This window comes from Myotis myotis, unplaced genomic scaffold (genome assembly GCF_014108235.1).
Source record: "Myotis myotis isolate mMyoMyo1 unplaced genomic scaffold, mMyoMyo1.p scaffold_m19_p_16, whole genome shotgun sequence".
Taxonomy (NCBI): Eukaryota; Metazoa; Chordata; class Mammalia; order Chiroptera; family Vespertilionidae; genus Myotis; species Myotis myotis.
Window position 1 is genome coordinate 15,863,887 of NW_023416320.1, and position 23,282 is coordinate 15,887,168.

Consider the following 23,282-nt stretch of genomic DNA (forward strand, 5'->3'; position numbering starts at 1 on the left):
TAATTAAATACATAAAAATGGCAAAAAGGGAAGTGTTTGGAGAAAAGTGGTGATTATTAGTGGTCTGTCTCATGTAAAGGGCACCAAATTTAGTATATGAAAATTCCATTTAGACTTTTTTAGCTCCAAGTTATAAAAACTTTATACACCAGCTCCAGGCCAAACAGAGTTAATTATAAAGGTACTGGTGTACCCCATAGAACCCAAAGATGGGATTGTGGAGAACCTGGATCTCATGAATAAACGGACAGGGACTCTCATCTTTACTTCTATTTTTTATTTTATTTAATTCATTCTTTATTTCTGGCTCAGAATAACAGTCCTCATTTGTACAGAAGTCATAGATGCCAAAAGCTCCGTTAAACATGTTAAAGCTCTGTTATCAGAGAGGAACTTTCTTGGCTGAAGTGACAAGAGTTTTGAGAAGGGATCCCTTGGCTTAGATTGAATCAGATGTCTACTCTCAGACCGATCAGTTGTGACCATTGTGAATGTGGGCTGATGCTGTTGGCTCCATTTGAGTCTTGTTTCCACTCTTGGACCAATCTACTGTAGCCAGGAGTATGGATTCATGTAAGACTTACAAGTTCTCACAAGGAACCCTACCAATTAAGTGGAGAAAAATCCTGGGCAATCAAAATACATCATCTACATTAAAAGTTATTGGAAAGTCACTTAATTTCTCTAAATCTCACTTGGCTTTATTCTGAAGGAGTATGAATTAGCTATTGCTATGACTTTATCTATCTATATATAAAAAGCCAGCCACTGGAATGCAGTAAGGATGCCCACTACGGCCAGCATACCTGCTGGATCAGGGGATGGGGCTGACCTGCTAACTTCCTGTGGCTCCTCCCCCCAGCTGGCCCCACCCCTGATTGGCCTCTCTCACCCCAATGGAGGGTGGAGCAGCTGGCCAATCCCGCCCTGGGGCCCTTTCCCCCAGCTGGCCCCGCCCCCGATTGGCCTCTCCCACCTCAACAGAGGGTGGAGAAGCTGGCCAACCCCCTCCCCCTCCTTCTCCCCAGCTGGCCCCGCCCCAATTGGCCTGCCCCACCCCAATCAGCCTGCAGCCCCTCCCCCTGACTGACCCCGCCCCTGATGGGACCCCACCACCCCATCAGCCTGCAGCCCCCTCCTTGCAGTTGGCCCCACCCCTGATTGCCTCTCCCTACCCCAATTTAGGGCGGGGCCCCAGGCCAGCCCTGCACCCAATGGGCCCCCACTACCCCAATCAGGGTCAGGGCTGGCCGGCCAACTGCCTGTGGCCCCTCCCCCCAGCTGGCTCCACCCCTAATGGGCCCCTACCACCCCAATTGGCCTACGGCCCCTCCCTCCAGCCAGCTCTGCCCCCAATCGAAAACATGGGAGAGAGTCACTCTTCATGAAGTAACATGTGGAAGTCCTCTCCATGTCACAGTGTTCATCTCTTGACTTCCAGAAAGTTTCTGTGCAATGCCTTTCTTTCTTGGCTTGATAATAGGTCTCCCCTCTGTTAGTCTCATGCATATGGTAATATTTCAAAGAGTATATTTCTTCTAAAGTTTAAGCACCTTTGGAAGTTTATCCAAACTTGTGGCTTTACATAGGAGTCTAGGGATAGTACTACTTAATATATCTGGGAGAACAATTCCATCCACAATACATTATCACATCATTTACTCAGAAAGTACTTCGATTTCTTTGGACATGGCTTCTTGAGAGTGGGCTATCCCTTTTATGTACCAAAAAAGTCTCAATTATATATAGTTTTCTTATTTGAAAATTCTTTCAAAGATGGTATCTTGTAAAGTTCAAAGGGGATGTTATAGTATTTCTACTTCACAGATGGTAGAACTCAAGTTTTGAGGAATAAAATGGCTTATTTTACAATGTCACATGGCAAATTGAAAAGTAACAGTTCTTCTGGCTCCTTGTCCAGAATACCTTCTGTGATCCCTTTACACATCGCTTTCATCACTACTATGCCATTTGGTTCTTAAAATAACATGGCATTCAGGCAGGAACAGATTTGCCCCTTCACTTGTTCACAGATGAAAATATTGAGCCTTAGAGGGATTTTTCCCCTCAAGGCTACAAAAATGAGAAATCATTTGCTTCCAAGTCCAAGTTCATTTTCGTTACAGTTTGCTGGCTTTTCAATGTTAATAAGTCCTATATGGGCTATTTAAAGATTATACAATCTCTTGGTTTTGAAAAAAAAATAATTCCCTTTATATATTTTTTGATTTCTCATAATATTTTAAAATACGTATTTCATTAAACTACTAAAGCAGTACTTTATGTAGAGGTCCAGCCTGAACTCTCTAGGGAACCTGACTTGCGGCTCTCAAAATACTAACAACTGCAGCAAAAAGCTTGTTCAAAGGATTATAGTTGGGATACAGTATTTTATTAGTTTCAGGTATACAACATAGTGAGTCAACATTTATATACCTTACAAAGTGATCAGTAAGTCCAGTAACCACTTGTCACTGTACATAGTAATTATAATATTAATGACTGTATTCCTTATGCTGTATAGTCCATCCCCAAGACTTGTTTTATCATTAGACATTTGTACTTCTTAATCCCCTTCCCTTTTTCTGCCCATCCCTCCAGACCCCTCACCTCTGGGAACCATCAGTTTGTTCTCTGTATCTATGAGTTTGTTTCTGTTTTCTTTATGATTTTTAGATTCCACATATAAATGAATATGGTATTTGTCTTTCTCTGATGTATTTCACTTAGCATATTACTCTCTAGGTCCATCCATATTGTCGCAAATGGCAAGATTTCATTTTTTTTATGGCCGAGTAATAGTCTCTTGTATGTATATACTGCATCTTCTTTATCCGTTCATTTATCAATGGACCTAGTTACCTTCCATATCTTAGCTATTATGAGCAATGCTGCAGTTAACACAGAGGTGCATATATCTTTTCAAATTATTGTTTTCATTTTCTTTGGATAAATACCCAAAGTGGAATTTCTGGGTCATGTGATAGTTCTATTTTTAATTTTTGAGAAGTTAAATAGTGTTTCTAATTTACAACCCCACCAAGAGTGTATCAGGGTTTCCTTTTCTCCATATCTTTGCCAACATTTATTTGTTATCCTTTTTACTATGGCCATTCTGACAGCTGTGAGTTGATATTTCATTGTGGTTTTGATCTCTATCTGTACTGTTGCCAATAAAATGAACATTTCCTAAGTGACATGTGTGAAACAAAACTTCTAAAAATGTGGAAATTCTTTTCATCTCTCCAAGCCAAAATAAAAAATTTCTTATTTTCCTTGAAAACAAATTGAAATTAATTTAATACCGCCATTATTATTGGTATCTTTCAGAGCATCTGATAATTTGCTAAATGTCCATTAGGAAGCAGTTCAATATTTACTACCAGGAAAATATAGGTACATTCCAATTTCACTAAGAGTAAATCGATAGAAGATGGCACCATTGTTCTAGCCCCAAAGTTATACCTAAAAGTTGTGTGACTTTAAGCAAGTTGTTGCTCTATCCTAAGGTCTTAGATTTTCTATTGCTGTAATTATAAATTGCCACAAAATCAGTGGTTTAAACACATTATCAACACATTATTATTTATTTCTCTAGGTCATAAGTCTATTCTAGGCCTCACTGGGTTGAAATTAAAGTGTCCACGAAGCTTTTTCCTTTATGGAGGCTCCAGCCAAGACTCTTGTTTCCTCACTCATTCGACTTGTTCAGCGAATTCATTTCCTTGCAGCTGCAGAACTGAGATCCCCATTTCTTTGCTGTCTATCCTCTGGTGGTAGTTCTCAGCATCTAGAGCTCACCTGCATTCATTAGTTTGTAGGCCATTTTGTCTTCAAAGCCAGCAATGGCAGGAGGCTCTATTTTTTGCCCCCTGCCTTCGTTCTCCTGCCTCTTTATTTGTCATCAAGTCTCTCAACACAGTTGGGAGGGGTTGAATAATTTTAAGAGTTTATATGAGTAGATTAGGCTCACCTTGATAATCCCAAATAATCTTATCTAAAAATCCATAACCTCAATCACATCTGCAAAGCCCCTTTTGTAAAACCCCTTTTGCTACATAAAGTAACATTCACAGGTTTTGGGAACCTGGGCACAGACATATTGGGGGTTCACTATTCTGTCTACCATGGTAGGTCCTTTTTAGATGCTGTGACTCTTTGATTCACCTTTATATTTGCAGAATCACTGCTTTTGACTTCAGAGAAATAAGAACTATTAGAACTATTGTAGATCCTATATTTCTGGGATAAAATCTTTCAGTTTAATCACATTAAAAATAACTTTCTGGCCCTGGCCTGTGTGGCTCAGTTGATTGGGTTCATCCTGGGCAACAAAAGATTGCCAGTTCTATTCCTGGTCAAGGTATATGCCTGGGTTGTGGGCTTGATCCCCCCAGTACGGGGTGTGCAGGAGGCAACCTATCAATGGTACGCTCTCACATTGATATTTCCCCATTCTTCTCTCTTCCTCTCTCTCTCTCTCTCTCAAAAAAAAAAAAAAAAAAATCAATAAATTGTTCTTTAACACATTAAGCGCCAAGCCTGTTTTGTTTTCCTTTCCGTTTAGCCCGCGATATCTGATTTCACCGATATGCTGGCGGCACCAGTGACTGACAGGTCCGGACGGAAAGTATAGTGTCAGTCACTGGTGACTGACATGGCGCTTAACGTGTTAAAAACAAGCTTTCTGGCCATAACCGGTTTGGCTCAGTGGATAGAGCTTTGGCCTGCGGACTGAAGGGTCCCAGGTTCCATTCTGGTCAAGGGCATGTACCTTGGTTGTGGGCACATCCCCAGTGGGGGATGTGCAGGAGGCAGCTGATGGATGTTCCTCTCATCGATGTTTTAAACACTCTATCCCTTGTCCTTTCCCTTCCTCTCTATAAAAAAAAAAATCAATAAAATGTATTTTAAAAACAAGCTTTCTGGAAAAATTGGACTCAATTTGTCAAGTATACAAAATAAAATGTAGTTTTTGTTCAGTCAGTCAGTTAATGCAATGAAAACAACTTACTATTGTTTGTTTAGTATAAAAATGAGTGAAGGTTTTTGTTTCAAGATGTGAATCAATACCATGCATAAACACATAATCACAAAAAGCATAAATGGACTAAAACCATCCATGAAAAAACTACATTAGACTTAAAAGACATGTGACATAATAAAAAATAAATTGCTGGTCTTTGTGCCCGGTTGCTGGCACATAGTTCCTAAAAGCCTTAGAATCTCAAGACTGATAGAGTGCCTTTTGTATGCTAATGAGATGTCAGTTGGCCTGGCCCTATGGGGACTAGTTGCCAAAGCAAACCAAAGAATGATTAGAGAGGGGTGGGAACCTTCAGCCCCATTCCCTGACCTCTATTTTTTCTTTAATTTATTATTCTTTCTCTAATTTATTTATTGACATTTATTGAGCCTTTACATTTCAATGTATACAATGTCAATTATTTTTGTAAATTTACATTTTTTCAGTTCTAGCTACTTCTCATAGTTTTGCTGTATACTTATTGCAATGGCACTTATGCAAATTTCACAAATAGCTATTTTTATTATATGTCCAAGTCTGACTATCTGTAATTCTTTCAGTTTAAATCTTTGTTTCTTGTGTGCTGATTCTCACGCATTATAGCTTGTTTTTCTGCGGTAGATGATCTTTATTGGTAAGCTCCTGCTTGCTTTCAGTCTATGGGGGACGTGTGAGCCTACCCAAGGGAAGCTTTCCTCCAAAAGGAGAGCTTGCTTCAGCCTGGACTACCTCACCCTGTCCCCTGGAAGTCCTGGGATCAACTCTCCTGTGTTAGCTTGTCTGGTTTTTTTGGGGGGTGGGGTGGGGTGGGGTGGGGAGATATATGACTTTAGGAACTTTTGTGGCACCAGCGGTGTCTCCAAGCATGCGCAGTATATGGTTCTAATTGTAACTAAATAGATTATGCATACCTCTTAGATGCTAGTCACCCTGAAGGCAAAAGCAAGCCTTGACTTCTTGGCACTGGGATGGACAAATGGGAATCCCAGAAGACAGCTAGATAAGTTTGTGTACCAGAGACTGAAGGAGCTATATTTGGGGAATTGTATTTCGAGAAGAAAATGTTGGCAATGACTATTTCACTTATATTTGTGACCTAATTAGTAAAAATATGCAGCCAGAAATTGGAGCAAGTTGCAAGGGTAGGATGTACCATCAAATTTATGTTTGCTCTGTGGACAGAAAGGGATGAGAGTTTACATGCTGTTAAGGATGTTCTAATTATGAAGGTATTAATTGCTTTAAGTATGAACTGTTTTCTCTTTCTAGAAAGCATACAAAGCTGGGTGATTGTATGAATGATGTAGATAAGCGAGAATTTATTTTCTGTATATGGATCTGATGTGTATGTTTATAACTTTGGAGGTGTTAATATCACATTGTCCAACATGTACAGGTAACATGCAAAAAGCTTCTGAGAATTATGTGATTTTATGATTATAAAGGCCCATCTTCATTCAGCCTCTGCAGGAAACTAAGTCCAAATAAGGGGAATACCCTTGTTATGCCCAGATTTCAAAATCCCCCAAGACAGACCACTAGGGAGTCGATCGAGACTGATGCAAAAGCAAAGAGTCTTTATTCAAGTCCGGGCTTGGTCCCTCTGCCTCCTTTACCGGCGTAGCGGTAAGATGCTAGAGAGCCCTGAGTCCCAAGAGAACAAAGAATTTATAGGGCTTGGGGAGGGGGGTGGAGGCACTTGGTCAATTCCGGTTGGTTGAGTGAGGGCTGGGGGCTAGTTCCCTTGCTTTCCCATTGGCTGAGATAAGGGCAGGCTGAGTAACTGATACATTCTGTGGCTTTCCTGGGAGAGCAGTTAGGAACACAGCTATCAGTTCTGTTCTGTCCTTTCACTATCAGTTCCATTCTGTCCTTTCATTAGGGACACAGCTATCAGTTCCATTCTGTCCCTTCACCCTTTCCTTTAAACCTAAAGGACCAGCAATAGACACAGCCAGTTCAGGACAAGTGTTTGATTTCTACACCAGTACTCTTTTCATTGTGACCTGCTGCCAATCTAGGGATAGGTGAATATGGCCTTTGGGGACAAACTGAAGGGAAGGCAAAGGTCTTTGAATTAAAAATAAAAAGAAATTTAAAACTGTAGTTGGTTTTATTTAATCCTTTAACAAAGCACTAATTTGTGAAGAGACATTAGCAATAGTAATTCTTTCTTGAATTATTACTGATTGAAATGTCATGGTGTCTGTTTATTAAAACAGTGTGTGTGAGGAAAGGAAAACTTGTAGCTTCATTTCTTCCTAATGTGGTAGAATTTGCCATTCTTCTAAAAAAAATAAGAATATGTTTTCATTTTCATGGTGCCCATTTCCATCATTTTATGCTATCGACTATTTGGTGAAAAAAATATAGGGAATGATAAGAATTTTTTCAAAAATAGTAATTACAGCAGGTACATTATAATGTGTTTTTTCTCCGTTGAGCTCATTTCTCAATTTGTGTTTGGCTATGTTGTGGTATCTGTAAGCAACTCCAAGTCATTTTTGAAAGCATGTAGGGTGTAATTACCTGAACAAATGCTTTGTATTTTCTTATCAACACTTATAAGTGTTGTAAATACTGATAAGGTATGAATTATAAACTATGCAAAAATGACATACCAGAAAACCACATGCCATTATTTTCTGAGTATGGATTTCCAAAATATGTAGAAGATAAAACAAAGAAATCTTAATGTTATATTATTCCAGTAATGGCAAGGGAGAAAGAAGCAGGTACACAATTTAAATATTGAACAAATACTATATAGGTGTTATTGGAAGGAATTAGGGCGCCAAAGTCACTTATGGTTTGACATTTAAAACATGGCTAGGTCCTGGAAAAACTTTTGAGATCTATGAGCTTTGTAATCTATTTCGTTTAATGTAAACCAATCATAAATTGTCCTACTTGTTTTTCTATATAGCCAGTGAGAATATTCAAAGGACCAAATTTAATTTGTTGTACATTCACTTTGGCTTAAAGGTCAGATTTTCTGGAACGAAATTTCAATAACATAAATAACAGTGGTGGACTTGTGATTTGAGGCTAAGCAGTTCGTTTTCTTAATTACTGTTACATTGTTTGTGTCTGTTGGGGGAGACAATGTTAACGTGCAATAACGACCTTCTGAACGTAGGCGCTTTAAACCATTAAGGGATTTCTCATTCATATTTACATGATCACCATGTGCTGGCTGGAGCTTTGCCACACGTTGTCTTCAGTCGTGGACCTGGGATGGTGGAGAAGCTCCTCCCAGGGACATTTGCTGGGCTCCTAATAGAGGGAAAATGGAAACATGGTGACTCGTGTGCTGGATCTGAAAGCTTCTGCTGAGAAGTGACATGTGTCATCTTCTGTTCACATTTCATTGTCCATACCAAGTCATGTGGCTAAACCGTTGCCGACAGAATAAGGATATATATAGCAGTGGTTCTCAACCTGTGGGTTGAGACCCCTTTGGGGGTCGAACGACCCTTTCACAGGGGTCACCTAAGACCATCGGAAAACACATATATAATTACATATTGTTTTTGTGATTAATCACTATGCTTTAATTATGTTCAATTTGTAACAATGAAAATACATCCTGCATATCAGATATTTACATTATGATTCATAACAGTAGCATAATTACAGTTATGAAGTAGCAATGAAAATAGTTTTATGGTTGGGGGTCACCACAACATGAGGAACTGTATTAAAGGGTCGTGGCATTAGGAAGGTTGAGAACCACTGATATATAGTCTTCCCACAAGGAGCAGTGAATTTTTGAGTCATAATACAATACAAATTATTGCTGCAAGCATTCTCACATCTTGTGCTTTTTGTCTTACTTGATTGATTGTTTGCTGGTACAGCGTTTAGTACATAAACTCTATGACTACCTACATAGTACCCACACTACCAGACTATCTGGCCTTAATCCTGACACACATAGATGTCATTTCCTTCTTCCTGTTTGGTCTAGGATGATTGCTCTTTGAAATAATGAAACCTGAAACAAACAGTCTTTTCTAAACTGCTTCATAGATGATAAATAGAATGTGTGTATGTGACCTTGGGAAAGGCATGAGGTGTGGTATACGTTTACCTCATAGAATTATGTGGAGGAGCCAATCATCTCACTAACATTTTTCTGTAGATTTAGCTGACCTTATTGGTCAACATCAAGAAGTTCACTTAAGTCAAGTTCAAAGGGAAACAAACTCTCCTGAATTAAAATTTTCATTAAGCACACATGGTTTTAAAATTGAAGGGCCAAAATATTTTATAAAATATGTTTTGAATTTAATGAACCCAAGACTGTTAGCAATAATTTGAATCCCAATGAAATCAACATGTGTGGCAAAAATTTATCTACTCTGGTAACCAGCAATACATTTGTGTCCCAATTTTGACTTTTTTATAGAACCATAACAAATGAGAATACTTCAGTTCAGTTCTTTAAATCATTTTCTGAATAAAATGGAGAAACCTTTGTAGGGAAATAAATGAATGATGTCATAGAATTCTATACATATAATTAGGTTGACTTTTCTACAAAATAACTATATATTATCATGTTAGTAGTGTGCCTGGCATTTTCTTGGTCTTCTCTAAAGAAATATTTTTCTTATAGTGGAAATCCAATCCTTTCTATTTGCATGGGGCCAAAGCAGCGCACACAAGATATCAGCAAATGGGCTTAGAAAGAAATATTTGGGGTGGGACAGGGAGAGAAGAGTGAGGGAGCTCCTTCCTTGTGCTTAGGGGGCATAGGTGTGGATGAATGTGCTGGAATAGTGTTACATGACTAGAAACAAACCTTACCTGAAGCACTGTGCGAATTAATGTTTCAGAAAAGGATAACTTATTCCATCGATTGATAGCTATAGAGATATCTGGTTTTAATTTCTGATCAGTTTTTAATAATGTGATGCAATTCTCCAACCTTGAAATTATCTTTCTTCTATGAATACATAAAGATTGGAAGGTAAAAGGATGCTATACATTTTATAATACCTTGAGTTAAGTGAGCTTTTTGTAAAACAAAATACACTATTTTAATAGTAGTGAGAACCCTCAATTCATTTCTTTTCCAAGTTGGTCTTTAAACTTTTTAAAATCCTCACCTGAGATTTTGTTTATTGATTTTAGAGAGAGGAGAGAGAGAGAGAAAAAAAAACACATTGATGTGAGAAAGAAACATCCGTTAGTTTCAAGCCCTGACCAGAAATCAAACCTGCAATCTAGGTATGGAACCTGACCGGGAATCAAACCTGCCACCTTTTGATATAGGGGATGACGTTGCAACCACCTGAGCCACCTGGCCAGGCTCCAAGGTGGTCTTTTAATATTTTGTCATAAGCTATGTTTTTTGTAAGTGAATGTATAATGAAGAATCTACTTGTAATGTGAACGATTATCCAGTAATTTTGCTCTTTTGGAGGTATAGACCAATTACATGTTAAATTTCATGAGATTCAGGATGGACCCATATGTCTCTGGGATTAGGGATGGTCTGACTCTGAGGAATTTCACCAAAAGGACATGCCCCATGATGCTAGTGGTGTATAGGGCTCCACAGAAGTCCCACCCACCTTGTGTAAGGGAGGGCTTTCACCTTTTCATGCCCTGGTTCCTCTGGTAACTTGATATAGTATTTGCCTTTGGCATTAATAGTGGCATAGCGGCCTATCATGTTAAATTAGAGCCAGGGGACTCAGCCACGAATGCTTTTGGTTTCTGATTTATAAGCGATAGCATGATTGAGAGAAAAGAATTTGTAAGTAGCAATTAGAGGAGCAGAGGTAAAGAGTTGAACTGAAATTTATTTTTTCATTGAAGGGCAGTTAATGGTGCATGTAAATGGAAAAGACTTGCCATTCTTTGGCTAGTTGGTACATTCCCCGATTTAATCAAATGAAACTGAAGTGTGCCTTTTACTTTCTGTACAGTCTGACAAAGGTAATTTAGGATGGAGCTTTTAGATGAGTGTCAGCTGCTGCCGCCAGGACTTATGTCTTTATGAAGAAAGTGCAATTGCAGAGGTCTTCTTGAGTGATTGATAGGCATAAGCAAATGAAACAAGAGCTCGATCTCCAGGATACGAGAAAAAGTTGTGTTTGTTAAATGGGGCAGAAAGATATCTGCTGTCCTCTTGTGAATTGGGGGATTAATTTAGTGCCTATGCAGAGCTGTACTGCAGCACATGAAGCCAGTCCACATTACCAATGTAACATGCTTCATTTGAGTCACAACATTTTCACTGAACTGTGTATGCCCTAATACTCCAGAGCCAGTCTAAAATGTTTGGCTGATTAGAATTATTCACATGTAAGGTGCGTGTTACATGCCGTTGAGTCAGCTCTGACTCCTGGCCACCTTGTAAATGAGTGATGACCACAATGTCCTGTCCTCAACAGCCCGGTTCAGCTCCTGTAGACTCTGTGACATAACATTTCCAGGGTGAGAGGGATCAGTTCAGGAAGGGACAAAGACCCAGTTCAATTTAATTATTCAGGGCAAAAGCTCCTGAAAGACCTTCTCATTCTGAGACATATGGTGTATTAATGTGAAACTTGGAACTTACTTAAAAAGGAAAATTTAACAGTAAATGTGAGATCTGATTGGTTTCGTTAAATAGTTCATTAATCAGGCAGCATTACATCTAGCAAAGTGAAGGACCCTCTGAAGAGTTGTACAAATGGAAGGTTGTTTTGTTTTGTTTTGTTTTTAGGAAGAAGGGTGGGGCACGGGAGCAACTGACAAAAACTAAAAACAAAAAGGATTAATTTTGGACAGGGACATCTTTTCTTGGGAGGAAGAAAAGGGAAAATGTTTTTTTGTCATGCATGCAGACTGCCTCCTCATTGTATGGGGGATGAAAAGAGTTCACGTGACAGGTTACCTTATTCGTGTTTGACGAGGAAATTCCAGACTGGTTGACTTGGATTTGTTTCTTGGAGAGGTTGAAATGCAATTAGATCAGGTATGAAATCTAGGTTTTGTATCATGGGATTTCAGCACAAATGACGTCATTTGGGGCCTGTGGTTTTCTCTTTAATAAACTATTACAGCCTCGCCTAAGATGAAACTGACCCCAGAGAATCAGAATAGAAGGAAAGCAACCAAGTTCTTGACTCAGCTAAGTAAACAAATTGGCGCTAAAACCTGCATTACTGAAATGTTCACTTATATTAATTTATATATTGTTATTGTTTCGACCAATTTTAGTTGAGTTTTCCAATGCTTGCAATGGAATTCATCTTAACTGATAATGCCGCATTACACAATCAAGAAGACATTGAACACAGTGTCAGGTATTACAGGTTGCTGAGTAGGTATTGGTTTGGCCATTACAGTTCATTCCCAGTCTTTGCTAGAGCAGCCAGGAGTGGAAGCAGAGTTCAGTGGGTAGAAGAATGAAAGGGAGATGAGAAAATGGAAAGAGCAAGTTCAATAAGGATCAACATTTTTGTCTTTTAAAAATGTATTATTGTGTCCCCCACCTCTAGAAGAGTCCATGACACTCAGTATGCACCAGAGAAACTCAGTACATACCAGAGATAGTGCTATGAAATAATTTATTCACTCAGTGTTTACCAGTGAATTCAGAAATCTAATAAAAATGTATTCTCATCCCATTGGGAATTAAGAATATATTTTAATTTTTGTTGAAATATTTCTTTTTATCTGCTGTTAATTTTGTTGAAATATTAAATAGATTATAATGTCAATTGCTTTTACAGGCTTATTAAGGTATAATTGAAGTATAGTAAACTGCATATTTTTGAAATGACTGATTTCGTGAGTTTCACATATGAATCTATAATCACCATATGTAAGATTATGAGAATATCCATTGTTCCCAAAGGCTCCCTAAATTTGTGAGAACACATTCAAATCTTTCCATAATTGATATTGAGAGTCCTTTTGCTGTGGAACTCACGAAATAAAATTTATTTTATTTTCCCTTAAATGAATATAAGGTAATCTTCCTAAAAAGTTATTCTTCACAATAGACTATTTGAGAAAAGAGAAAGTATGTACTGGTAGAGTGGAAAAGTTAATACAGGAAAAGAGGGAATATCTAAGAGAAAAAGCAAAAAAAAAAAAAAAAATGAGTAAGCAATACCACAGTAAAAATAAATGAGTAAATAGAGTAAGGAATGAAAGTATATAAATTCTTACATTAAATATGACTTGGTCGAATTCTCCTATTGAAAGATAGAAATGAAAACCCGAGTTTAAAAAAAGATACATTAAGTTTAATGAAATACTCTTAAATTGATAGCATTTGGGAAAAGAAGGATGGACAAGGCAAACAAAGGCAAGTAAAAAAAGGAAGTGTCAATATTACTAGATGAGGTAGAATTTAAGATTAAAACTTCGAATATGTGTGTGACCACGGAATGAGTTAGATCTATGCCAACTTTCTGGGTGAGATTTCCATGTATAAGAATGAAGTGCTTAGACTATAATATAAAAATCGTTTGTGTAAAACAGTCCCCCAATCATACATGTGTGTTTATATCTGTCTGTGTATGTTTAATTCTATGATCATGGGGGAAAGGGTGAAGGATGCATATATGGTATTTAATATCAGTTACCTAGAAAGGGTCAAATCAGGTAAAGATGAGGTTGGAGGAAGAAAACTCATTATTCAGTAGCATCTGACCTTGAGCAAATGCACTGATAAAAACCCCAGCACCACCAGGTCCCTTCTAAGAACCGCAGAGTATAGGACTTGGATCTACCAGTGTTAGGGCGAATGACCTATAACAGCCAGCACCCAGAGGAATCAGGAAAGTAAAACCTTTATTACGCAGCGCTGCTAGTCCAGGGGACTTTGATCCAAAGCCTGAACTGCCAATGTGGGGAGGTTTTGATATACATATGTATCTTCTTGTGGCAGGCCTTTCGGGATGAGTTTTGTAGCTCCGCCCAAGTCAGTTAGCTTCTTGTGTGGGCCCCTCGGAGTGGGCTTTGTAGATCCGCCCAAGTCAGTTAGAATAGGGCTTGTAAGATTACTGTTTAACTAGGTACTGAACTAGGCTTAAGCCCCCAAAGTTGCCCCCTATTTTCCTTCTCAGAAGATGACCTTGGAGAGAATGGGATCAACAAGTACAGAGGGGTTCTATAGAAAAGGTGCCAGAACTGAGCCATAGCTACCTGCTTAGGAAGGGAACAAACTCTTATTTGTGGTACATAGGTATACATTAAAAGCCTGCAGAGAATTTGCATTGAAAAAAATAAAAGCACAAAAACAAACGCTTCGTCTAATAAAATTTGTTAGTGTTGTTTGTTGTGGCTGCTTAGGCAAATACACATTAATGTAGTCCTACATGACTGTCCTAGGGGATTACCTATGAAGGAGTTAATTTTCCAGAGTCCTGATGTCACAGGGCTAATTTATGTCACAACGGGCAAGCCTTGCATCTTTGGATCGGTACTTCATTCCTTCGCTGACATTTCCTATAGGCAGGGTAGTTTTGAAGAGACAGACATATAAAGATTTTGTTATTCCCCAATCCGAAGTACTTGCTTTGAATATTCTGCAAAGATGTGGAGTCTCCTTTATTTGAGTGACTTTGGGTTTTAAGTAAAAGAACATTTCATGTCTTAAAATATTGAGAATTGAGAATTTTTCTACATGTTTCATGGATCAAAAAGTGTAACCATGGCTTGTATAAATACCAAAGGACAAGGGTTCTTCAAACAGAGCATAAAAGAATTATCTTGTATGAACAAGCAGAGTAACTTTGTGTTAAGTTTAGATAAATTTGTCAGAGGTGAGGTTAGTTTTTCTTTCTGCAGCTACAAGAGGAAGCCAGCCCAAATGCTTTGTGCTTAAAAGAAAATCCCCATAATGAATTCATGACTAAAAGAAGGATGAGTTCATTCACAGAGGGCTGGATTGATTATAAGGTTGTTGGTGGTGGTGAGCACATTTATAAGTTAAGTGTAAATTTAACTTCTGATGAGCGTTTTTTTATTTCAGTGAATGAGTATGATTCTCTATAACAAATGTTTCATAAGGTTTGCGGCCATCAAAAGTTTTATTGTTAAGAGTTACATTCCTTTGTAATTAAACCAAAGGTTAGTTAAGCTGTTGAATATTAAAGAGAGGAGCTTTAATCATGCTAATAAGAAACAGCTTGCCTAGATTTAAACTTAAATAAGACAATTGCTTCTTCTGGCTAATCTCTGTATCACAGGCTACCCTAGTTTTCTGTCTTCCATTTAGGTTCCACCAGGGAGAGGCAGAGGAGAGGGGGATGGGAGGGTGGGAGGAGAGTGGGTTGAAGTATTTATTTTCCTACTTCCTTCCATGTGCTGTTCTCCACATTGGCCCTGTTTGCTCTGGAAGTCAAGGCTGTCCAGCAGCCCCTTGATACACAACCCTCTCTGGGTTCCAGTAACCACCCTTTCCCTTTGTACCCTCGGCCTGGGCATGGCAATGGCACCCTCTGGGACTCCAGGCTACTGTAGGCTGCTCAGGGCTGTACATAGGACCACTATTGAGCACTCCTCAGTCCCTGGTATGACTGTGGCAAATGTTTGCTATTAGGCTGTTTTTCACAACCTCCTTGGGAGCTTTCCTGGTATCCTGTGAAACCAGGAGGAGGGCAGGGAGAGAATGGAAGTAACAGTCCGCTGCAGATTAGTAGGTGGCAAATTGAACAAGCAAGGGAATGACTAGGCTTGTCTTGGGCGGCTGTAGCCTGAGTAGTTGTGTGCATCTGGCCACCAAAACTTCAAAGTTTATATAAGGCCTTACTGAGTATAGTCAAATACATGGGTGAGGGTGGGGCTTAACTGGGTTTAGTCATACACATGGGGGGCGGTGCTTAACCAGATTCAGTCATGTTCATGGGCGGGGAGGGCCTTACTAGGTTCAGTCATGTACATGGTGGTTCTTAAATGGGTTCAGTCATGTATACAGGGGTTCTTAACTGGGTTTAGTCATGTATATGAGGGACCTTAACCAGGTTTAGTCATGTACATGGGATGGAAGTTTCTTAAGTAGGTTCAGTCATGCATACAAGTGGAGTTTAACTAGTTTCTGTTATGATACTTGGGGCCTCAACCAGGTTCAGTTATGTTCATGGGGCGGGGGCTGAACTGAGTTCAGTCATGTACTCAGTCCAGATAATCTAACACCACATTACTGTCTCCAGGCTCTATCCTTGGAGCAGCTCCTGGGAGTGGGAAAGGCAAATGAACAGGCACTCTGAAGACTTGAAAGAGGGTGGCGAGTCTCTAATTGTCTGTGTAGCTTACAGGTCAAACAAGAGGTCACATCATCTTGATGACCTTCCCCCCAACATAGGCCCCTGAGCTTGTACTCTCATGTTCTCTTCTGCATCTTAAACAGAAGTACAATTTCACCCTAGCCAGCGTGGCTCAGTGGATAGAGCGTCAGCCTGTGGACTGAAGGGTCTCAGGTTCGATTCTGGTGAAGGGCACATGCCTGGGTTTCAGGCTTGACCCCCAGTAGGGGGCATGCAGGAGGCAGCCAATCAGTGATTCTCTCTCATCATTGTGTTTCTCTCTCTCTCTCTCTCTCTCTCTCTCTCTCTCTCTCTCTCTCTCCCCCCCTCTCTCTCCCCCTCTCTGAAATCAATAAAAATATATTTAAAAAAAGAAGTACAATTTCAACATAAGACTTCTATGTCAACAAGGTAATTCTCAAAAAGATTCCTCAATAAATACAAGTGTACTTTACATTTTTACAATCAAGGTCAGCCAGGGAAATGAAAGTATACTAGTCCCAATTTTCATAGTTATATCCTGCTTTATAAGTTTCTAATCAGGGCCATCCAATTATGATGTGGGTGTTATGATCTATGCACTTCACTACTGTATATGAGGTTTACATGTCTCTTTAGACTGGAATTAACATGTTGACATTTCCTGGCAGTGGTATGTCTTTAAGAGAATCCTGAGCAGATCTAAGTGACAGTGATTTATCATTTTGTCCTTGTTTCTGAGCTGACAGGCCCAGCAGTGCCTCTCAGGGCACATAATGAATCTGAATCTCTCTGGGAGAGGCCATCTGAGCCTGTGCTGTGGGTGGTGGTGGGGCGTGATTCTCTCGTCCATTCATTCATCCAGTTAAGAATTCATGAGCATGTGTAAGTTCGAATTCCTAAATAGTGAACTCTAGAGACTTTTCCTCACTCCAAATGCTTTAACCGAGCTGATGACAGTGAGGCATTTCTCAAACTGAGAAAATCCTAAGGCGCTTGATGGAAGATAACCAACTCGTTCATGATGAGCCACCCTGACAGCTCAGCATGCAAAATGCTGAAGAGTTTTTGTGAATCCTACTCCTCCAGTTGGGCTTACACTTAGGAAAAACTGCTGCCAAGACAACACACTGAGCTGTGATTGTGATGCAGCCTCTTTATGACATGACACAGATGGTGGGAGGTCTCTGGAGAGGGTTTCGGACCACTTGGTTAGGGCTGTACTGGTCAAGCTGGCATCTTTTCCTACGGGCCCTGCCCAGAGATCAGGAGACAGACATGTCCCAGTCCAAGGCCTGGCTCTTTTCAGGGGCATCCTGTAGAGGTGATGGTGCCAATGAATAGAAGAATTTGGAGTCCTGAGGCAATTTCCCTCTGGGGGAAAAGAAAAAATTAGGGCCACTTTGGAAGATAGTTCAGTGGTTTCTTACAAAACTTAGCCCATTCTTTCCATATGACCCAGCAGTCATACTCCTTGGCATTACCCAAGTGAATTTGAAAGCTTATGTTCACACAAAAACCACACAAATGTTTACAGCAGCTTTATTCATAAGTGCCCCAAACTTGGAAGCAATCAAGAGTCCCTCAGTAAGTAAATAGATAAACAAACTGTGGTACATTCAGACAATGGACTATTACTCAACACTGAAGAAATTAGCTATCAAGCTATGAAAAGACATAGAAGAACCTCAAATAGATATTACTAAGAGGGAGAAGCCAATCTGAAAAAAGTTTCCATATAGCATGATTCCAACTATAGAACATTCTTGAAAAGGCAAAACTATGCAGACAGTACGGACTAGTGGTTGCTGGGTGTTTTTTCTTTTTGGGGGTGGCAAGGAGGGAAGAATAGATGGAACATAGAAGATGTTTAGGACAGTGAAACTATTCTGTGGTGTTCTAAATGGTAGCTACATATCATTATACATCTGTTGAAACCCATAGATTGAACTGTAATAAGTCTGTGGACTTTGGATGATAATGATTTGTCGTTGTAGACTTATCAATTATCACACATTACCACTCTGGTGCAGTGTGTTGATAGTAGGGGAGGCTGTGCCTATGAGGCTGGGGATGAATATATGGGAAATCTCTATACATTCTGCTCAAATTTTTGTCACCCCAACACTACTTTAAAAAATAGATTTAAAAATGAAATGAGCATCAGATTTAAATGCGAATTGAGTAAATTTGTCTAATAAAGTCTCTGGCTCCCTGGCCCCATGTAAAGAGTGTTGGAACAGCCTCTTTTTAAGCCTTAGGATCCTTTCACGCTGTATGTCTTGCTAATGGATTTGTCATTCAGTAGTCATGGGGTCTACCCCTGTCTTCTCCTGAAGCAGTCTATGTCAACGGGGATCTAAGCTTACTGATGGTGGAAAGTTTAATAAACACCCTCAATCTGTTAAAAAGTTTCTCTGCTGTTGATGGCATTGGCCTTCTTTGATTTCTAAAAATACTTCCTAAATTATTGCTTGTGGCCTGGAAGCATTTGGGGCTGTCCTGTTTGTAAACATAGAGCATCTACTCAGCACAAGGTTGTTTTGTTTGTTTGTTTGTTTTGGTTTTGTTTTTTAAAGAAGAAGAAAGTGAGAGTGTATTCCCACCGAAAAATCCAAATGAAATGTTCTGTGATTGCACACCTTCGGAATACTGAGGTCTTTGGCCAGTGTTTTCTGAAGCCCTTAATTTTTCAGTAGTTGCCAATTTGCAAAGAAGAAAAACAGTGGGTAGGCACATTATCATTCACAAAGGTTTTACATATTTCCCCAGAGAAATTGATGATCCTTTGGCAGAAAGTAGATACTTAATCCATCATCACATCCCCGCAGAGGAGTCAGAATTTTCCCATTTAACAGATGAGGGAATGTGATTAGCAGTGGAGGAGACACTGGCCAAGGTCAGGGCCTGAGGGGAAGGATTAGAGGCCTTGTTTCATGGTCAAGTTAAACAGCTTGGACTATACTACACATTCACGGTGCTGTTGGCTGTTGCTGCAGTTTCCAAAAAAGATTGGCTTGTCTTGACATCCTCATTTCAGAAGTAGATGAATATATAGGGCAGCATAAATTTGGGATGGCAGTGTTCCAACATATCTCATGCTGTGCATTCTTTCGTCTCTCTTGGAAATCCAGCACATGCATTTATCCCATTAGTGGTAGGAGAAAAAGTCCTAATTACCTTCCAAGTCCTATGATGTATGTCAGTGGGTGGGAGTGGTGGTGGTGATGAATTATTCTCTGCTTAGGCTGTACATGTATTAAGGATTCTGAAATCCAAAAATGACCACAGTATAAGTAGCTACTGCTCAGATATAGATTTATAATTTAAATATCTTCCTCCAAGCTGAAGAAGTCTAAAGAAGGAGATTAAGGCAAAATCTACTTCCAAGTTCAGTTCTTTGTGATGGTTTGCCTTGATTTCACAAGCTTAAATTTAGGTTAAAAAAAGAAAAGACAATCTGTATCACACACACACACACACACACACACACACACACACACACACACACAAATACATATGGGCATAACATGAACAGGCCTACCTAGTTTGGGCTCAGGAACTTTTTGTCCCAGTGTTCTATGTTACTGCTAGAAAGATAGTATGAGAAATATGGACAAATGTCGGCAGCCTACTGGCAGGGGAGCACCGGGGTAATTTTTCATGTAGGATCTATTTCCCTACTGCAGAATGACATTGGGGGGAAAGGTCGATAGGCTCTTGATTTAATGGCCTTTGTCTCCTGTCTTAATTCAGTCTAGGCCAGCTGTATTCGGAGAAATGGTTGAGCAGGGCCCTCTGCTGAATTGTTTCGGACTCCAAAGACCCTACTATGGGCTGAATTTTGTACACACCCCCTCTACCCACCTCCCAATTCATAGTTTGAAATTTAATCCCTAGTATGATGGCATTTGGAGGTGAAGCCTTTGGGAGGTAATTAGGTCTTAAAGGTGGAGGCTTCATAATGGAATTAGTGCTCTTGTAAGAGTGGCCCCAGAGAGCTCCCTCACCTTTTCCCCATGTGAGGACACAGCCAGGAGACAGCTGTCTGTGAACAGGAAGTGGCTCCTCACCAGATACTGATTCTGCCAACACCTTGATCTTAGACTTCCTAGCTACCGGAACTGTGAGAAAGAATTTTCTGTTGTTCTGTAAGCACCCACCCCCAGTCTATAGCATTCTTTTACGGAAGCGGAAGCCAGCTTGAACTAAGACGAGTCCCAAAGAGTTGGCTGTGTTTATGGCAACAGTAGCAAGAGGCAGGATACCGAAAAAGCAATACAGAGTGTGAACTGTTTGGATCCATAGATGGTGAATCCTAGAGATGTTTTCTTGCTCCATATGCTTCCACATAGCCTAGTGCCTAAGACACAGAGGAGTCAGTAAGTGTTGTGTAGTAAGAGTGAGCCAGTGAATGATATCTGTTGACCATTTAGCTCCTTTACTTTCTGCAACAGATTTATGGCTGTATTCAAATCTTTCCCTTTGTACAACTGTTGTGTATTATTTAAAAGATAATTACATTTACCCTCACGCATCTGAATCCAATCATCTTCTAATATTTGTGTTATCTTAAGGCGTTCTCAAAAAATGTTGGAAATGGAAGAAAAGCAAAAACACTTTGACCTGGAAAAGGAACTCAAAGTGTTTTGAATTAGACCCATTAAATTGTGCATATCTATATTTCCACAAGTAGAAGCTTACAAAATCTTGAAAGAGACTCAATATAAAAATATTTCTTTTGTCTTTAGGAAACCAATATTAATATGTTATTCTCTATTAATTACAGATAGCTTACTATAAATCTTCTAGTCTTTATCTCTGAAGGCAGTTGCATTAGTTATCTATTTCTGTATAACAAATTACCCCAAAACTAACCAACCTAAAATAATGTTTATTATCTCCGTTTCTGTGGGTCAGGAACTTGAGGACAGCTCAGCTGGGTGGTTGTAGGTCAGCATCTCATAATTTTACAGTCAGGAGGTCAACCTGGGCTACTGTTATCTGAAAGCTTGTCTGGAGTTGCAGGGTTTACTTCCAAGCTCTATCACGTGTTGATAGGAAGCCTCAGTGTATCACTGTTGGTTGGTTGGAGACCTCAGTTCTTGCCAACTGAACCTCTCCATAGAGCAGCTCGCAACATGGCAGCTGGGTTCCTTCAGAGTGAGAAATCCAAGAAAAAGAGAGAACAAGATAAAAGCCTACCTTTTACAACCTAATCCCTGAACTCTCACACCAACACTTTCACTGTATTCTATTTATTAGAAATGAATTCCGAAGTCCATCTCCCCTCAGTAGAAGGGAATCAAAGAGGGAGGAGAAGCAAGGAATTTGTGAAGATTTGTTTAAAACCTCTACAGCCACATACATATTTATGTGTCTCCATACATTGTCACCCTACTTTAGGATTTAAGAAACCTTTTAAAAGAATGCTGTGTATTTTGATATATAGGGTGTCCCCCCAAAATATATACACACAGTTTGAATAATTATAAAGGCAGTGTTTATTGACATACATTTTCAAAATTGAGCTAGCAGCTACTAAAGTGTGTATACATTTTTGGGAGGACACCCTGTATAACACCTCTGTACTACAAATGGATTGGCATGATGGCATTGGACTATTTTGAAGGGGATTTTAAGACATTGATGGACCTGTGCAAAACTCATTGTCCTGCTGAATGTATGAATGTTTATCATGCTAAGTAAAGAATAGTTTTGCTTCATCTGAACAACCGATTTTTACTTTTTGGTTCCTGATAATCTTTAAAATTATCAGGCTTCCTCTTCAAGCTACCTGTGAGAAGATTCAAAGTAAAATTTCTGGCCCAAGTTTAATGAAATTAAAAATCATTTGTATGCATTTTGAGGACTAATTTCATACCTGACGTCCTTTTCTATTCTTACCTTAATTTGCCCTTATCCCAATTTTTTCACTTTTTGTTTTAGTTTTGTAAATTTATATTACTGCTAAGTGTGGAGTTTTAAAAATGTCCTCTTATCCTTTTTGGAACACGATAGGCTATAAGTAAGTGTGTGTGTCTGAGAGTGCATGTATGTGTGTATGCACACGCATGGGTATCTATATTATTCTAAAATATAGCTATAATTCATCAAGTGCTTGTTATTTGTAGATTATTTTATGGATACGATTTAATGTTCACGTAAATTATTTGATGTAGGGATGATTATGCACATTTATTTACAAATGATACAGCAAGGTTTAAAAATAGGTAGTAATTGAAGAGATCGGGATTTAAACCCATGTCTCTCTGATTCCAAAGCCTTCCACACAACTCAGAGCTCACATAAGTAAACCAGCAAGATGCCTGGTCCCTCTGCCTCTGACTCCCCGCTGCATCTGTCTTGACAGCCACTACTGATCAATCCTGCTTGCTCAGAAGACATTCAGTTGCTGTCTCTGTGCCACATGCTTGAACTGAAGCCTTCCTTTCTGGGGTACGAGGGGTTTACTTCCCAAATATTTTCTCTTTTGTACATCTCTCATGTCCAAAGAGTATAAAACCAAACAAGATAGCCCTAGTGGAATATGGACTAAGAGTTATTTGGGGGGAAGGCACAAACAGCTTTGTGGACTTAGAATATGAGACAAATATCTCTGAGGGCTCAGTTTAACTCTATGAAGTCACTTTTCCCATTTATGTGTTTGGACTTTGGGATGAAGGTCAGTCTATCACTCGATAGTCACTCCTACTACCAAAATGAAACTCTGGCCTACTTCTGGACTTGAAAGCCATCTGTACAAATTACTAAACCATCCAGAATTTCTACCTGTGCTAATAAACTGTTGACCTACAATCAATGAGAAGAGAGGCATGGTATATACTTCATATAACTCATTGGCTGATGAAGGCAGAGAATAAAGTTTATAAGATTTAAATTTCTATTTTGCTTTCAGTCTTTTAAAAATATATTTTTTTGTTGATAATATTACAGATGTCTCCTGTTTCAATCTATTTTTTTACAGTCTAGAGCAGGGGTGGGCAAACTTTTTGACT